This window comes from Ranitomeya variabilis, chromosome 3, assembly GCF_051348905.1.
Source record: "Ranitomeya variabilis isolate aRanVar5 chromosome 3, aRanVar5.hap1, whole genome shotgun sequence".
In the NCBI taxonomy this organism is placed as follows: Eukaryota; Metazoa; Chordata; class Amphibia; order Anura; family Dendrobatidae; genus Ranitomeya; species Ranitomeya variabilis.
In genome coordinates, this window is record NC_135234.1 from 193,789,303 (window position 1) to 193,805,815 (window position 16,513).

The 16,513-nt window shown below is 42.9% G+C and overlaps 1 long non-coding RNA gene across 1 annotated transcript in view; it reads left to right on the top strand.

The window, feature by feature from the left end:
• Window positions 1-754: 754 nt before the first annotated feature.
• LOC143818059 (uncharacterized) overlaps window positions 755-16,513 on the top strand; it is a 65,572-nt gene continuing 49,813 nt past the window's right edge. The window contains exons 1-2 of the long non-coding RNA XR_013224290.1: window positions 755-992; window positions 2,593-2,710. This is a non-coding gene — a long non-coding RNA (uncharacterized LOC143818059). The remainder of the gene's footprint in view (window positions 993-2,592; window positions 2,711-16,513) is intronic.

The window sequence follows — 16,513 nt, forward strand, 5'->3', positions numbered from 1 at the left end:
TGTAGGACCTGCGATGACGTCGCGGCTTATGATTGGTCACGCAACCAATCATAAGCCACGACGTCATCGAAGGTCCTTCACTCTGCATTCTTAGGAACGGAGGCTGCCGGTTACATTGCTAAGGTCCAGGGTCCGCCGGAGGGGTGAGTATATCCATATTTTTTATTTTTATTCTTTATTTTTTACATGAATATGGATCCCAGGGCCTGAAGGAGAGTTTCCTCTCCTTCAGACCCTGGGAACCATCCAGGATACCTTCCGATATTTGTGTCCCATTGACTTGTATTGGTATCGGGTATCGGTATCGGCGAGATCCGATATTTTCCCGGTATCGGCCGATCCAATCCGATACCGATACTTTCGAATATCGGAAGGTATCGCTCAACACTAATCAGGACACCACCAGCAGCGCTGAAGACATGTTCTGAGAGAACGCTGGCTGTTGGGCACAATAAAACCTCCAAGGTGTGTGAGGCAAGCTCAGGCCAGTCATCCATTTTGGAAGAACAAAATGTGAAAGGGTCCAAACCTTCTCTGATGGTATTATATTAAATTCTAGATTCTCCGGCACCATTCTCTCTATTCGTTCACCATGTGTAAGACTTGTGCACGCATCAAAACTTGAGTTTTTTATTTAAAAAAAAAGGTATTTGCATGTTCTAAAGCTAACCCATTTTTTTTTTTTAATTTAGAACCCATTTCCCTCCCCGTGGTCTCTTTTATTAACAGTCCTGAAGGTTCCTGCTTAGGACTGCCAGTGGTTATAGCCTGTGAATCTAGTGAAGGATATCAACTGCAATATTCATGGTACAACAGAAAAAATCAGACTGTGTCTTGTAGCAAAAGACTGGAGATACAATGTGAATCACTTCCACAAAATGAAGAGTACAGATGTGAAGCTGCAAACCGATGGCAGAAAAAAAGTGTCCTTGTCAGAGTTCTGCTCCTGCAATTTACAAGAGACACCTGTTCCTATCAAGTGTTAGCGCGAGGTAAATTCTAGGGAAAAAATGTTAGCAGTTTATGAGCATACCTTTCCTAGAGTGACGTTGAGCAATCATCATAGATAGAAAAATAGAACTAGCATTACATGTCAGTAGGGCTGCCACCAGGAATTTCAGGGCCTCATTACTAGCAACATTTTCGAGCCCCCTTCAGATTCTGCCCAGGCTCCAGCCCTTGAACCTTCCACAGTCAAACCATTCACGCTAGGAAAAGCTCCACTGCTGCATCACATCCCCACAAATCATACATTAACAGTTCCCATCAAACACCATATCACATACATAGCCAGCAGTTTTTATTTTGTCCTAAAGATTTTTAAAGCCGCCACCATGACAAGGTATACTATTTTGGCAGGGCCCTACTCTACTCTAACCTATAAAACATTTGCTATAATACTCAATGCTCTTTTTTGGTACACATATATATATATTTTTAAGGGGATGTGTCACATACATTTTTTGAAATCACCAATAATACCACATAAAAGGGACAAATACCATCACATCATGGCTGTACCACATATTACCACCACATAGTGAATGAATAATACAGCATACAAGGGAAAAATACCCCCACACCATGATCATATCACATATTGCCACCACATAGTGACCAAATAATACCACATATAGGGACAAATACTACCACACCATGACCAGACCACATAACACCACAACATAGTGACCGAATAATACCACATGTAAGGAACAAACACTGTCACACCATGACCAGACCACATATTACAACCACATAGCGACCGAATAATACCACATACAATAGTGACTGAATAAATACCTCATGCGAGGCACAAATATCGCCACACCATTACCAGATCACATATTACCACCACATAGTGACTAAATACTACAATAATGATAATTAATAAAAAAAAACACAATGCTAATATTACCATAAGTACCTTTATATACAGGAGCGGTGTACATAGTATACAGTGTACAGTGTCAGTGTACAAGTAACAGTGACTCACCAGTGACATTACACACAGGAGCTCTGTATATAGTGTCACTGTACAGCTTTTACATTGATCTATTTCATTAGTTTTATTTTTTTTTTTAATTCTGTGGAAGCATGGTTGAAAAGCAATGCCGGACTTTCATTTGTTCATTTTCATAGATCTTTTATTTATTATTACTTTTATCAGATTCAAGTTATTTCTGTGTTTTTCTGTTATTAAGTGAGGGATACCAACAATTTTGACCACATGTGTATTGACTTCAATCAAGTAGATGGACTTACTTTGTGTTCGGTCAAACATCATGTTCAGCTGTAACTATCCACCTTTTTCAGGCAGGCCCAAAACATGGTCAAATGCATTTTTGTCAGGATGTACGACATTATTACTGTCAGTAACAGTATTCTTTTAAACCCCATTTACCTCCACAATAGTCCTACATCTGCTGCCAAATTGCATTTCTGAGGGTTCCCTTTGAGTAGAAAATTCTATGGTATAAACCATGGCCCAAAAAATCCAGTATCAAAAATATCACCACCAAAGACAATTTTAATGTTAAACTGTTACAAATTGAATGTTTTACTTTCTATTTGTTGTTTAATGTAATTTTTCAGATCAGCAATATAATTGTTCTTTCATCACATTGGTCTCTACTGCAAACATTGCTACAACTAATGCTGCAGCAGTTATTCCAGAAATTACTACCCAGTGTTTAAGTGAAGTTATCGCAAGGTAAAGTGCATTTTATATTTTCATGATCACATTGCATTGGAAAAATTAAAAACGTTAATGGCTTATCTTATTGAAAAGAAATTTAACTGTAATAAAGTTACATTTTAGGGCAGTGGCTTATGTAAAATCAAGAAAATGCAAATGCAAACATTAAAGAGGTTGTCCACTACCCTAACTCAGTTACTGGCTTTGCCATAATACTTAAGGGTAATTTTCCTAAATATCCTCATATACCACTTCTGCCAAGTTTCATGTTGTTTTCTGATTTTCCGCTTCACTTTCTGTGCCCTGACACCAGTTCCTGTCATAGCCATCACTTCCTCTTCTGAATCCTCTTCTCCCTTCTTACGTGATTCCTCAAAATTACTAGTGATGAGCGAGTATATTCGTTGCTCAGGTTTTCCTGAGTATTTTGGCCTGCACGGAGATATAGTTTTTGTTGACAAAGCTGCATGATTTGTGGCTGCTAGACAGCCTGAATACATGTGGGGATTCCCTAACAAACAGGCAAACCCCACATGTATTCAGGCTGTCTAGCAGCCATAAATCATGCAGCTGTGTTGACAAAAACTAAATCTCCAAGCACGCCAAAATACTCGGAGGACACCCGAGCATGCTCGGGAAAACCCAAGCAACGAATATACTCGCTCATCACTAATAATTACTTGTGCTGGCTTGCAAGTCAACAGTGAGCACATCCCCTGTAACTTCACCTAAACCACTTCCACTCCTCCTCCAGTGTCACACACAGCCCCTCAGTGGGAAAAAAAACAAGATAATCTTATAGTTAGAATACTTTTTAACATACCACGTAGTCAGTTCATGAGGGTCCATAGGAATTGTTCAAACATAAATATGTTTGAAAAAGAAGTGGAGATCCTGACCAAAGGGTACAACAAAGGGTACAACCAAGATTTCCTGAGAGCAGTGAAAAATGAGGTAAAACAAATCCCCAGACTAGAATTAATGATAAAATGAAAAAAGATTTATAGATTGATGAAAATCAAATTAACCCCTTAGTGACAGAGCCAATTTGGTACTTAATGACCGAGCTAATTTTTACAATTCTGACCACTGTCACTTTATGAGGTTATAACTCTGGAACGCTTTAACGCTATTACTTGCGATTATTTATGAAAAAATGGAAATATGGCAAAAAAATTTAAAATTTTGCAATTTTCAAACTTTGAATTTTTATGCCTTTAAATCAGAGAGATATGTCACACAAAATAGCTAATAAATAACATTTCCCACATGTCTACTTTACATCAGCACAATTTTGGAAACAAGCCCCTGATGTGCCTAAACAGTGGAAACCCCCCACAAGTGACACCATTTTGGAAACTAGACCCCTTAAGGAACTTATCTAGATGTATGGTGAGCACTTTGAACCCCAAGTGCTTCACAGAAGTTTATAACGTAGAGCCGTGAAAGTAAAAAAAATCGCATTTTTTACACAAAAATGATCTTTTTGCCTACAAATTCTTATTTTCACAAGGGTAACAGGAGAAACTACGCCATGAAAATTGTTGTGCAATTGCTCCTGAGTACGTCGATAACCCATATGTGGGGATAAACCGCTGTTTGGGTGCACGGCAGAGCTTGGAAGAGAAGGAGCACCGTTTGACTTTTTCAATGCAGAATTGGCTGGAATTGAGATCGGACGCCATGTCGCATTTGGAGAGCCCCTGATGTGCCTAAACAGTAGAAACCCCCAACCAAGCGACACCATTTTGGAAACTAGACCCTTTAAGGAACTTGTCTAGATGTGTGGTGAGCACTTTAAACCCCCAGGTGCTTCACAGAAGTTTATAACGTAGAGCCGAGAAAATAAAAAATCGCATTTTTTCTACAAAAATGATCTTTTTGCCCCAAGTTTTTATTTTCTCAAGGGTAACAGGAGAAATTAGACCCCAAAAGTTGTTGTGCAATTTTTCCTGAGTACTCCAATACCCCATATGTGGGGGTAACAACAGTTTGGGCGCATGGCAGAGCTTGGAAGAGGAGTTCTGTTTGACTTTTTCAATGCAGAATTGGCTGGAATTGAGATCAGACACAATGTCGCGTTTGGAGAGCCCCTGATGTGCCTAAACAGTGGAAACCCCTACAAGTGACACCATTTTGGAAACTAAACCCATTAAGGAACTTATCTAGATGTGTGGTGAGCACTTTGAACCCCCAAGTGCTTCACAGAAATTTATAACGTAGAGCCGTGAAAATACAAAATCCTTTTTTTTCCTCAAAAATGATTTTTTTAGCTTTCAATTTTTTATTTTCTCAAGGGTAACAGGAGAAATTGGACCACAAAATTTGTGGTCCAGTTTGTCCTGAGTACGCTGATACCCCACATAGGTGGGGGGGACCACTGTTTGGGCACACATCGGGGCTCAGAAGGGAAGTAGTGACGTTTTAAAATGCAGACTTTGATGGAATGGTCTGCGGGCGTCATGTTGCATATGCAGAGATCCTGATGTAGCTAAACAGTAGAGACCCCCCACAAGTGACCCTATTTTGGAAACTAGACCCCCCAAGGAGCTTATCTAGATGTGTGGTGAGCACTATGAACCCCCAACTGCTTCTCAGAAGTTTATAATGTAGAGCCATGAAAATAAAAAAAAATCATATTTTTTCCACAAAAATGATATTTTCACCCCCAGATTTTTTACTTTCACAAGGGTAACAGGAGAAATTGGACCCCAAAATTTATTGTGCCAATTATGCTGAGTACGCAAATATCCCATATGTGGGAGGGACCACTGTTTGGGCGCATGGCAGGGCTCGGAAGGGAAGGCGCGCTGTTTTGGAATGCAGACTTTGATAGAATGGTCTGCGGGCGTTATGTTGCGTTTGCAGAGCCCCTGATGTGCCTAAACAGTAGAACCCCCCCCCACAAGTGACCACATTTTGGAAACTAGACCCCCCCAAGGAACTTATCTAGATGTGTGGTGAGCACTTTGAACGCCCAAGTGCTTCACAGATGTTTATAATGCAGAGTCGTGAAAATAATTTTTTTTCCACAAAAAAATGATTTTTTAGCCCACAATTTTTTATTTTCCCAAGGGTAACAGGAGGAATTGTACCCCAAAATTTGTTGTCCAATTTGTTCCGAGTACGATGATACCCCATATGTGGGGGGGACCACTGTTTGGGCACACATGAGGGCTCGGAATGGAAGTAGTGACATTTTAAATTGCAGACTTTGGTGGAATGGTCTGTGGGTGTCATGTTGCATTTTCAGAGCCCCTGATGTACCTAAACAGTAGAAACCCCCCACAAGTGACCCTATTTTGGAAAATAGACCCCCCAAGGAACTTATCTAGATATGTGGTGAGCATTTTGAACGCCCAAGTGCTTCACATAAGTTTGACAGAGAGCCATGAAAATAAAAAATCATTTTTTTTCCAACAAAAATGATTTTTTAGCCCCCAATTTTTTTATTTTTGAAAGGTAACAGGAGAAACAGGACCACAAAAGTTGTTGTCAATCAGTCCTGAGTACGCTGATACCCCATATGTGGGGGTAAACCACTGTTTGGGCGCACAGCAGAGCTCAGAAGGGAGGGAGCACCATTTGACTTTTTAAGCGCAAAATTGGCTGTCGCATTTGGAGACCCCCTGATGTACCTAAACAATGTAAACCCCCCAATTCTAACTCCAACCGTAACCCCAACACACCTCTAACGCTAATCCCAACCCAATCCATAACCCTAATCAAAACCCTAACCCCAAAACACCCCTAACCCTAATCCCAACCCTAACCATAACCCTAATCACACACCTAATGCCAAAACACCCCTAACCCTAATCTCAACCCTTACCCTACTCAAATCCCTAAACCCAACACACTCCTAATCATACAGTCCATAAAGAAGTAGAAAAAAGAAGCGCACTTACCCGTGTATAATAGTCACCATTTATTCGGACATATTACAAAAAATGCAGGGAGGACCCGTTGAAGTGCTGAGGCACAAAACGGCCATTGTCCGCTTCCTTTTCACATCCCTCCCTGCATTTTTTGTAATATGTCCGAATAAATGGTGACTATTATATACGGGTAAGTGCGCTTCTTTTTTCTACTTCTTTATGGACTGTACTGGTTGTGCTTTGGAAGCTGCACCCCGATGAACGTATAAGGGATTATCTCCTCGGCTTTTTTGTCAAAAGGGTTTCTTGATAATAGAATCTAGCATTAAACAGCTGTGCGGAGGTGTCTTTCTCTCCCATTTTTTACACTCCTAATCATAATCTCAACCCTAACCTCAAACCTAACCCTAACTCCAACCCTAACCTTAACCCTAATCCCAAACCTAACCCTAATCCCAAATGTAACCCTAATGCCAACCCTAACCCTAATACCAACCCTAACCCTAATCCAAACCCTAATCCCAACCCTAACCCTAATCCCAAATCTAACCCTAAGTTTAGCCCCAACCCTAACCCTAAGTTTAGCCCCAACCCTAGCCCTAACCCTAACTTTAGCACCAACCCTAACCCAAGCCCTAACCCTAACTTTAGCCCCAACCCTAACCCTAACTTTAGCACCAACCCTAACCCTAGCCCTAACCCTAACTTTAGCCCCAACCCTAACCCTAACTTTAGCACCAACCTTAACCCTAGCCCTAACCCTAACCCTAACTTTAGCCCCAACCCTAACTCTAACCCTAACTTAAGCCCCAACCCTAACCCTAACCCTAGCCCTAACCCTAACCCCAGCCCTAACCCTAATTGGAAAATATAAATACATAATTTGTTTTACTTTTATTAATTTTTCCTAACTAAGGGGGTGATAAAGGGGGGGTTATTTACTATTTTTTTTATTCCTCTGCCAGCCGGCACATCACGGCGGGCGCACTGCACATGCGCCCGCCATTTTCTTCCCGGAGAAAGAAGCCGGCGGCCAGGAGGGGACGCATGAAGACCCAGGGACACCGGTAAGTATGATAGGGTCCCCGAATCCCCCTATTTCTCTGTCCTCTGATGTGCGATCACATCAGAGGACAGAGAATGACACGCCGCTTTTTTTTTCTTTTTGCGGTCGCCGGTAAACGGTTAATTACCGGCGATCGCAAAACAGGGGTCGGTAAAAACCGACCCCGATCATGTTCTTTGGGGTCTCGTCTACCCCCGGCAGCCGAGACTCCAAAGATCTGCCAGGTGCCGGCTGGCGGGCGCACTGCGCATGCGCCTGCGATTTCTTTCCCAGAAAAAGAAGGCAGTGCCCATCGGGAGCCACGAGGAGCATTGGGGGAGACGGGTGAGTATCGGAGGGCTATCAGGGACCCCATTTCTCTGTCCTCTGATGTGCAATCACATCGGAGGACAGAGAAATTAAATGGGAAATCGCATTTTTGGTTTTTTTTTGCGGCCGCCGGTAAACGGTTATTTACTGGCGATCGCAACCCTGGGGTTGGTAAAAACGACTCGAATCATGTTCTCTGGGGTCTCGGCTACCCCCGGCAATCGAGACCCAGAGAAAATCCGACTCTGGGGGGCGCTATACACTTTTTCCACAGTGCCATTAATTAATGGCGCTGTGGTTTAAGTACCTTTAACTGCCGCCGTTAAAAGGCGTATCGGCGGTCGTTAAGGGGTTAATGTCCCTATTATTACACAATATAATGCCAACACGAACATATTGAAAAAAATTGATAGAAAACAATGGGACATCCTGAAGGATGATAAAATCATTGGAGATAAGATGCCTAGTAACCCCAGATTCATATATAAAAAAGCTAGTAATCTGGGGTACCTGGTTGCTTCATCAATAAGAGAACCTCCTATAAAAAGACAGCCTGTTTCTTTTAATAAAGACCTTAAGGAATTTTATCCATGTAAAAAATGCAGCAAAGTATGTAAATCAATGAATATAAAGAAAAAAACGGAAATCAAGGGAGGTGATAAAATGTATCCCATAAAGGATTTCATCACATGTACATCTCAGCAGGTCATATATTCCATTAAGTGCCCCTGTAATAAACTGTATGTTGGGAGAACAAAAAGACCTATGAATGTACATATTAATGAACACTTAAGGAATATAAAGAAAAAATATGATGATTACCCCCTTTCAGGACATTTTGCTAAATTACATGGGGGCTCAATTATGGGTATTGATGTAACTGGTATTCAGGGTTGGACTGGGGTGTATGGGGCCCACCAGGGGAATGGACTCTAGGGGCCCACCCTACAGCTATATGCAAATATCTGTCATTATAGCGGAGCATCAGCTGTAAAACACTGGCGGCTGTTGCACATCTACTGTGCGCCCCAATAACTGGGATGTATAATTACAGTAGTTTACATTAATGGGGCTCTTTGGTTAAAACAAATTATAACTGATCCATGGGCTCCACAGGATAGGTGATCGCTTAGATCCGACCATTAGAAACTGCACCGATCAGAAGAATGGGGAAGTTTTATCCCTGACAGGACACTTTTATCTCTATTTTAAAATGCAGCGGCAGGTGGGATGTCTGACCGCAGCTCCATTCATTCTCTTTGGGGCTTCCAGAAAAAAACAAGTGCAGCCACAGAGTGAATGAATGGATCAGTGATCTAGTCGGACATGCCACTCCTGTCTAATGGGGATAAAAAGTTCTATATTTTGCTGAATGTGTCCAAGCAGTCAGACCCCCCCACCAATCAATACGTTATCACTTATCGTGATTACTTTTTTCCACAGGATACCCCCTGTAAGTGCATCTCCGCCGCTGTGTACAAAGCATTAAAACTCTAATGAAAATAAAGAATCTTCTCCTAATTAATACCAGAGAGAACAAATGACTGCCATACACAACACAATCCACTATACCAAGACCAATAATACCACATACAGGAAGAAATACCACCACACCATGACCAGACCACATAGTGACCGAATAATACTACATACAAGGGACAAATACCTCCACCCCATGACTAGATGACATATTACCACCACATAGTGTCCGAATGATATGACATATTAGGGCAGCACGGTTCAGAGGTTAGCTCTGCAGCTCTGCAGCGCTGGGGTCCTGGGTTGAAATCCCACCAAGGACAACATCTGCAATGAGTTTGTATGTTCTCCCCATGTTTGCGTGGGTTTCCTCCAGGTACTCTGGTTTCCTCCCACATTTACAAAGACATACTGCTAGGGAATCTAGATTGTGAGCCCCATCGGGGACAGTTGCAATAATGTCTGTAAAGCACTGTGAAATTAATAGCGCTATATAAATGAGTAAAAATAAATAAAAATAAATATTACCAGCATATAGGGACCAAATGATACCACATACAAGGAGAAATACTGCCACGCCGTGACCAGACCACAAATTACCAACACATAGTGCCCGAATACTACAATATTGATTATGAATACAAACCACAATACTAACAACACTGTTATTACCACCAGTGACAATATACACAGTACCTATGTATATAGTGTCAGTGTACAGGTAATACAGTGATCACAGGTGACATTATACACAGGAGATCTGTATATAGTGTCAGTGTACAGGTATTACAGTGACCAGCAGTGACATTATACACAGGAGCTCTGTATATAGTGTCAGTGTACAGGTAATACAGTGATAACAGGTGACATTATACACAGGAGATCTGTATATAGTGTCTGTGTACAGGTATTACAGTGACCAGCAGTGACTTTATACACAGGAGCTCTGTCTATAGTGTACATGTAATACAGTGAACACCAGTGACATTATACACAGGAGCTCTGTATATAGTGTCAGTGTACAGGTAATACAGTGACCACCAATGACATTATACACAGGAGCTCTGTATATAGTGTCAGTGTACCGGTAATACAGTGATCACCAATGACATTATACACAAGAGCTCTGTATATAGTGTATAGTGTACAGGTAATACAGTGATCAACAGTGTCATTATACACAGGAGCTCTGTATATAGTGTCAGTGTACAGGTAATACAGTGATCACTGGTGACATTATACACAGGAGCTCTGCATATAGTGTCAGTGTACAGGTAATACAGTGATCACCAGTGTCATTATACACAGGAGCTCTGTATATGGTGTATAGTGTACAGGTAATACAGGGATCACCGGTGACATTATACACAGGAGCTCTGTATATAGTGTCGGTGTACAGGTAATACAGTGATCACCAATGACATTATACACAGGAGCTCTGTATATAGTGTATAGTGTACAGGTAATACAGTGATCACCAGTGACATTATACACAGGAGCTCTGTATATAGTGTTAGTGTACAGGTAATACAGGGATCACCAGTGACATTATTCACAAGAGCTCTGTATATAGTGTCAGTGTACACATAATACAGTGATCACCAGTGACAATATACAAAGGAGCTCTGTACACAGTATACAGTATATAGTGTAAGTGTACAAACAACACACTGACTCAATGGTGACATCTGTAGTTGAAGTCTTTTTTCTTCATCCAGTGCAGACCGCCATTACTTCTTTCAGCAAAGGCTCGTCTCTGCAGAAAATAACACAGTTAGCTATAGCTGGTCGCTTCCAGAGCACATTCCCTAATATTTTCCTCGAATTCTATACTATGTCAGATGAAGAAAAAAAAGACATAGTGCCACCCTGCACAGTAGCAGGACCCCCTTTTGTTCTCCCCATGGAAGAGAGTAAGCTCAAAAGAAAGTTACAGCAGTAATAATGTCCCCTGATTGGCCCCTACAGTAATTATGTCCCCACTTGCCACCATAAATCAATAATGTATGTTCCTCATCCTGACCTCAATACAGTAATTATGTCACCCCTTTATTTAATAAGGTGCGAGATCCTTGGCCCCTTTATTTAATGTCTCCATCTTGGACCCCAATGTCCACCTTAATAAGGTCCCTATCCTGGGCCCCTCCAGAAATAATATCCTCATCCTGGGTCCCTTTATTTAATGTACCCTCCCTGGGCCCCTATGTCCGTCCTTATGGCCAATACCTTGCCCAACTATAGAGGGGGGGATTCTTCTCACCTTCTTGGGCTCCCCAGCATCCTCTTGTGACTTCATATTCGGTGTGGTCGTTACAATGGCTGCCGACTGTAGCTGTGGCAGGGCGCTCTGCTCTGTGACAGGCCACGCAGTTACATCACATAGCAGTAACATTGAAAGGCCACCGGCTTATCAAAGGCTGCAGGAGTCATTTAACTAAACTGCTATGTGACTTCAACACATGGCCTGTCACAGAGCAGAGCGCCCTGTCACAGCTGCAGCCGGCATTCATCTTGATGTGCGTTGTCGCCAGGGTCGGCTCCAGGTTTTCATGGGCCTCGGGCGAAAGAGTATCAGTAGGCCCCTTTAACACATGCCACGATTCCTGATGCAGAGATAAAAAAAACAGATATAGTACAATATATAGGCACCACATAGTGCGCCATACAGTATTATGGTCAACACATAGTGCTCCATACAGTATTACGGGCACCTCATAGTCCTCCATACAGTATTATGGGCAACCACATAGTGCTCCATACAGTATTACGGGCACCTCATAGTCCTCCATACAGTATTACGGGCAACCACATAGTGCTCCATACTGTATTACGGGCATCTCATAGTCCTCCATACAGTATTATTGGCCCCATATAATGCTCCTCCATACAGTACAGCAACCACATAGTCCGCCATACAATATTATGGGCAACCATATAGTCCGCCATACAGTATTATTGGCCCCATATAATGCTCCACCATACAGTATTATGGGCACCTCATAGTCCTCCATACAGTATTATGGGCAACCACATAGTGCTCCATACAGTATTATGGGCACCACATAGTCCGCCATACAGTATTATGGGCAACCACATAGTCCGCCATACAGTATTTTGGGCAACCACATAGTCCGCCATACAGTATTATTGGCCCCATATAATGCTCCTCCATACAGTATTATGGGCACCTCATAGTCCTCCATACATTATTATGGCCAACCACATAGTCCGCCATACAGTATTATTGGCCCCATATAATGCTCCTCCATACAGTATTTTTGGCCCCATATAATGCTCCTCCATACAGTATTATGGGCACCTCATAGTCCTTTATATAGTATTATGGCCAACCACAAAGTCCTCCAGAAAGTATTATGGGTCCCATACATTGCTCCTCCATACAGCACATCATGGGCCCCCTGCTCCTACATACAGTATTGTTGGCCCTGTGCTCCTCCACTCAGTATTATGCCACCCCAGCTCCTCCACACAGTATCATGGCCCCCCCGCTCCTCCACACAGTATTATGGGATGCCGCTCCTCCACACAGTATTATGCCCCCCGCTCCGCCACACAGTATTATGTCCCCCACTCCTCCACACAGTATTATGCCCCCTGCACAGTATTATGCCCCCAGCTCCTCCATACAGTATTATGCCCCCCCGCACAGTATTATGCCCCCAGCTCCTCCATACAGTATTATGCCCCCCGCACAGTATTATGCCCCCAGCTCCTCCAAACAGTATTATACCCCCTGCACAGTATTATGCCCCCCCCGCACAGTATTATGCCCCCCAGCTTCTCCATACAGTATTATGCCCCCCGCATAGTGTTATGCCCCCCCAGCTCCTCTATACAGTATTATGGGACCCCCCCGCTCTTCCATACATTACTACAGGCCGCATACATTAAAAAAAAAGTAAAATCCTCACCTCTCCCATTCCCACCGCAGGTCCGGTACACTCAGCGTCTCTCCGGCTCTGCAACGCTCAGGACAGAGAGGCTGAGTGCGCAGTGATGACATCATTGCACCCTCTGCCCTGAGACGTCGCAGAGTCAGAGGGCGCTGAAGACACTGCAGCTGCCGCCCTGAACAAGGAGAGGTGAGTATTAGAAGGGGGGCCCGATGCCAGCGCTGGCACCGGGGGGCCCCTGGTCGTGGCGGTGGTCGGCGCTGCCTGAAGATTTAAAGGGCCCGCTTCCCTTTTTATCTTTTTCCTTCCTCCTCCTCCTCTCTGGGCGGGGCCCACCGGGCATTTCATCAGTGTCCCGGTGGGCCAGTCCGACCCTGCTGGGTTTCAAATCATAAAACACTGGCGCAAAGGAAATTTTATTGAAAGAATGTGAAAAGCGGAAAGCAGTTGGATATTTGAGATGAGTACATTAAAACCAAGAGGACTCAATAATAAATCTGAATTGTTTGCATTTGACTGATGGCGGGCTACTATAAAAAGCCCTGGCAAGAGACTAGGATCATCCCTGAGGAAGGAAAATGCCATTTTCCGAAACGCGTAGGAATTGGTCCTATCTGTCTATTGCAATAAAGAGTACATATCACATGACCGCATAGTGTCACATGACTGCTGATGTCATGCGGGTCCTGCAGATCCTGTGAGCACAAACGTGCTTTACCAGTACCGCTGGACGCCGTATCCAAGCGCTTGTCACTCTCCGGCACAGCGCTTTGTAACCCTTGCATCCACAAGACATCGGAGTTGGATCCAGGTGATTCAGTCAACTCAGATCTACTACACAGGCCATTGAATGAATGCATGCACGCAAGCTCCTTGAGTATCTGGATTCTACACTGAGTTGGAAGGATATCCACTTTATGCACTGAGGCACCCTTATCATCAGGACTTTCTCACCAGCATCCAAGGTAAAAGTCCGCTTTGCTTTTTGTTTGCCACTTTAAATCTCTTATGGTAATGAATGGTGAAAGTCACATTAAGGCCAATACATTACTAATACAAGGAGAAAGTGTTATACCTGAAATCAGCGCAAATTAACTATATATACACTACCGTTCAAAAGTTTAGGGTCACTTAGAAATTTCCTTATTTTTGAAAGAAAAGCAAAGTTTTTTCCAATGAAGCTAACATTAAATGATTCAGAAATACACTCTATACTTTGTTAGTGTGGTAAATGACTATTCTAGCTGCAAACGTCTGGTTTGTAATGCAATATCTTCATAGGTGTATAGAGGCCCAGTTCCATCAACCATCACTCCAGTGTTCTTATGGTACTTTGTGTTTGCTAACTGTAAGAAGGGCTAACCTAACCAAAACAAGAATTCCTAAAATATAACCTTTATTTAGGCAATTAAAAATTGACTTTATTTTTACATAGTTTTAAAATTGCAGGTATGAAATGTACCTAAACCACCCTGTATAGTGGACTAGTGGACCCTGCCTAGCTGTGGAGGTAGGCACCCTACTTTGCCTCGGTTGGCGCCCCCACTCGTCGCCGGCTGGCCCTGTTTTGTCCCTAGGGCTCCCTAATATACAGGAACCCTAATATGCTCTACCACTGGTGCCTATAGTTTCCCCTACCTAACTGTGGAGGTAGGCACCCTAAGTTGATTCGGTAGGCGCCCCCACTCAGCGGTGGCTGACCCTAAGGTCCCTTACTGACTTATTGTCAGTAAGGGACCTTAGGGTCAGCCACCGCTGAGTGGGGGCGCCTACCGAATCAACTTAGGGTGCCTACCTCCACAGTTAGGTAGGGGAAACTATAGGCACCAGTGGTAGAGCATATTAGGGTTCCTGTATATTAGGGAGCCCTAGGGACAAAACAGGGCCAGCCGGCGACGAGTGGGGGCGCCAACCGAGGCAAAGTAGGGTGCCTACCTCCACAGCTAGGCAGGGTCCACTAGTCCACTATACAGGGTGGTTTAGGTACATTTCATACCTGCAATTTTAAAACTATGTAAAAATAAAGTCAATTTTTAATTGCCTAAATAAAGGTTATATTTTAGGAATTCTTGTTTTGGTTAGGTTAGCTCTTGTTCTAGGATTCCGCAACATTATAATTTGGTTGTTGGTTTAACTGTAAGAAGGCTAATGGATGGTTAGAATACCCTTGAAAACCCTTGTGCAAGTATGTTAGCACAGCTGAAAACAGTTTGGCTGATTAGAGAACCTATAAACCTGACCTTCCTTTGAGCTAGTTGAGAATCTGAAGCATTACATTTGTTGGTTCTGTTAGACTCTCAAAATGTCCAGAAAAAAAGAAATTTCATGGGAAACGTGACAGTCTATTCTTGTTCTTAGAAATGAAGGCTATTCCATGCGAGAAATTGCCAAGAAACTAAAGATTTCCTACAACGGTGTGTACTACTCCCTTCAGAGGAGAGCACAAGCAGACTCTAACTAGAGTAGAAAGAGAAGTGGGAGGCCCAGCTGCACAACTGAGCAACAAGACAAGTACATTAGAGTCTGTAGTTTGATAAATTGACAACTCACAGGTCCTCAACTGGCAGCTTCATTAAGTATTACACGCAAAACACCAGTGTCAATGTATGCAGTGAGGAGGCGACTCCAGGATGCTGGCCTTCAGGACAGAGTGGCACAGAAAAAGCCATATCTGAGACTGGCTAATAAAAGGAAAAGATTAATATGGGCAAAAGAACACAAACATTGGACAGAGGAAGATTGGAAAAAAGTGTTATGGACAGATGAATCAAAGTTTGAGGTGTTTGGATCACACAGAAGAACATTTGTGAGATGCAGAACAAATGAAAAGATGCTTGAAGAGTGCCCGACGCCATCTGTCAAGCATGGTGGAGGTAATGTGATGGTCTGAGGTTGCTTTCGTGCCAGTAAAGTGGTAGATTTGTACAAGGTAAAAGGGATTTTGAATAAGGAAGGCCATCACTCCATTTTGCAACGCCATCCCATACCCTGTGAATGTGATTGGAGCCAATTTCATCCTACAACAGGACAATGACCCAAAGCACACCTCCAAATTATGCAAGAACTATTTAGAGAAGAAGCAGGCAGCTGGTATTCTATCTGTAATGGAGTGGCCAGTGCAGTCACCAGATCTCAACCCCATTCAGCTATTGTGGGAGCAGCTTGACTGTAT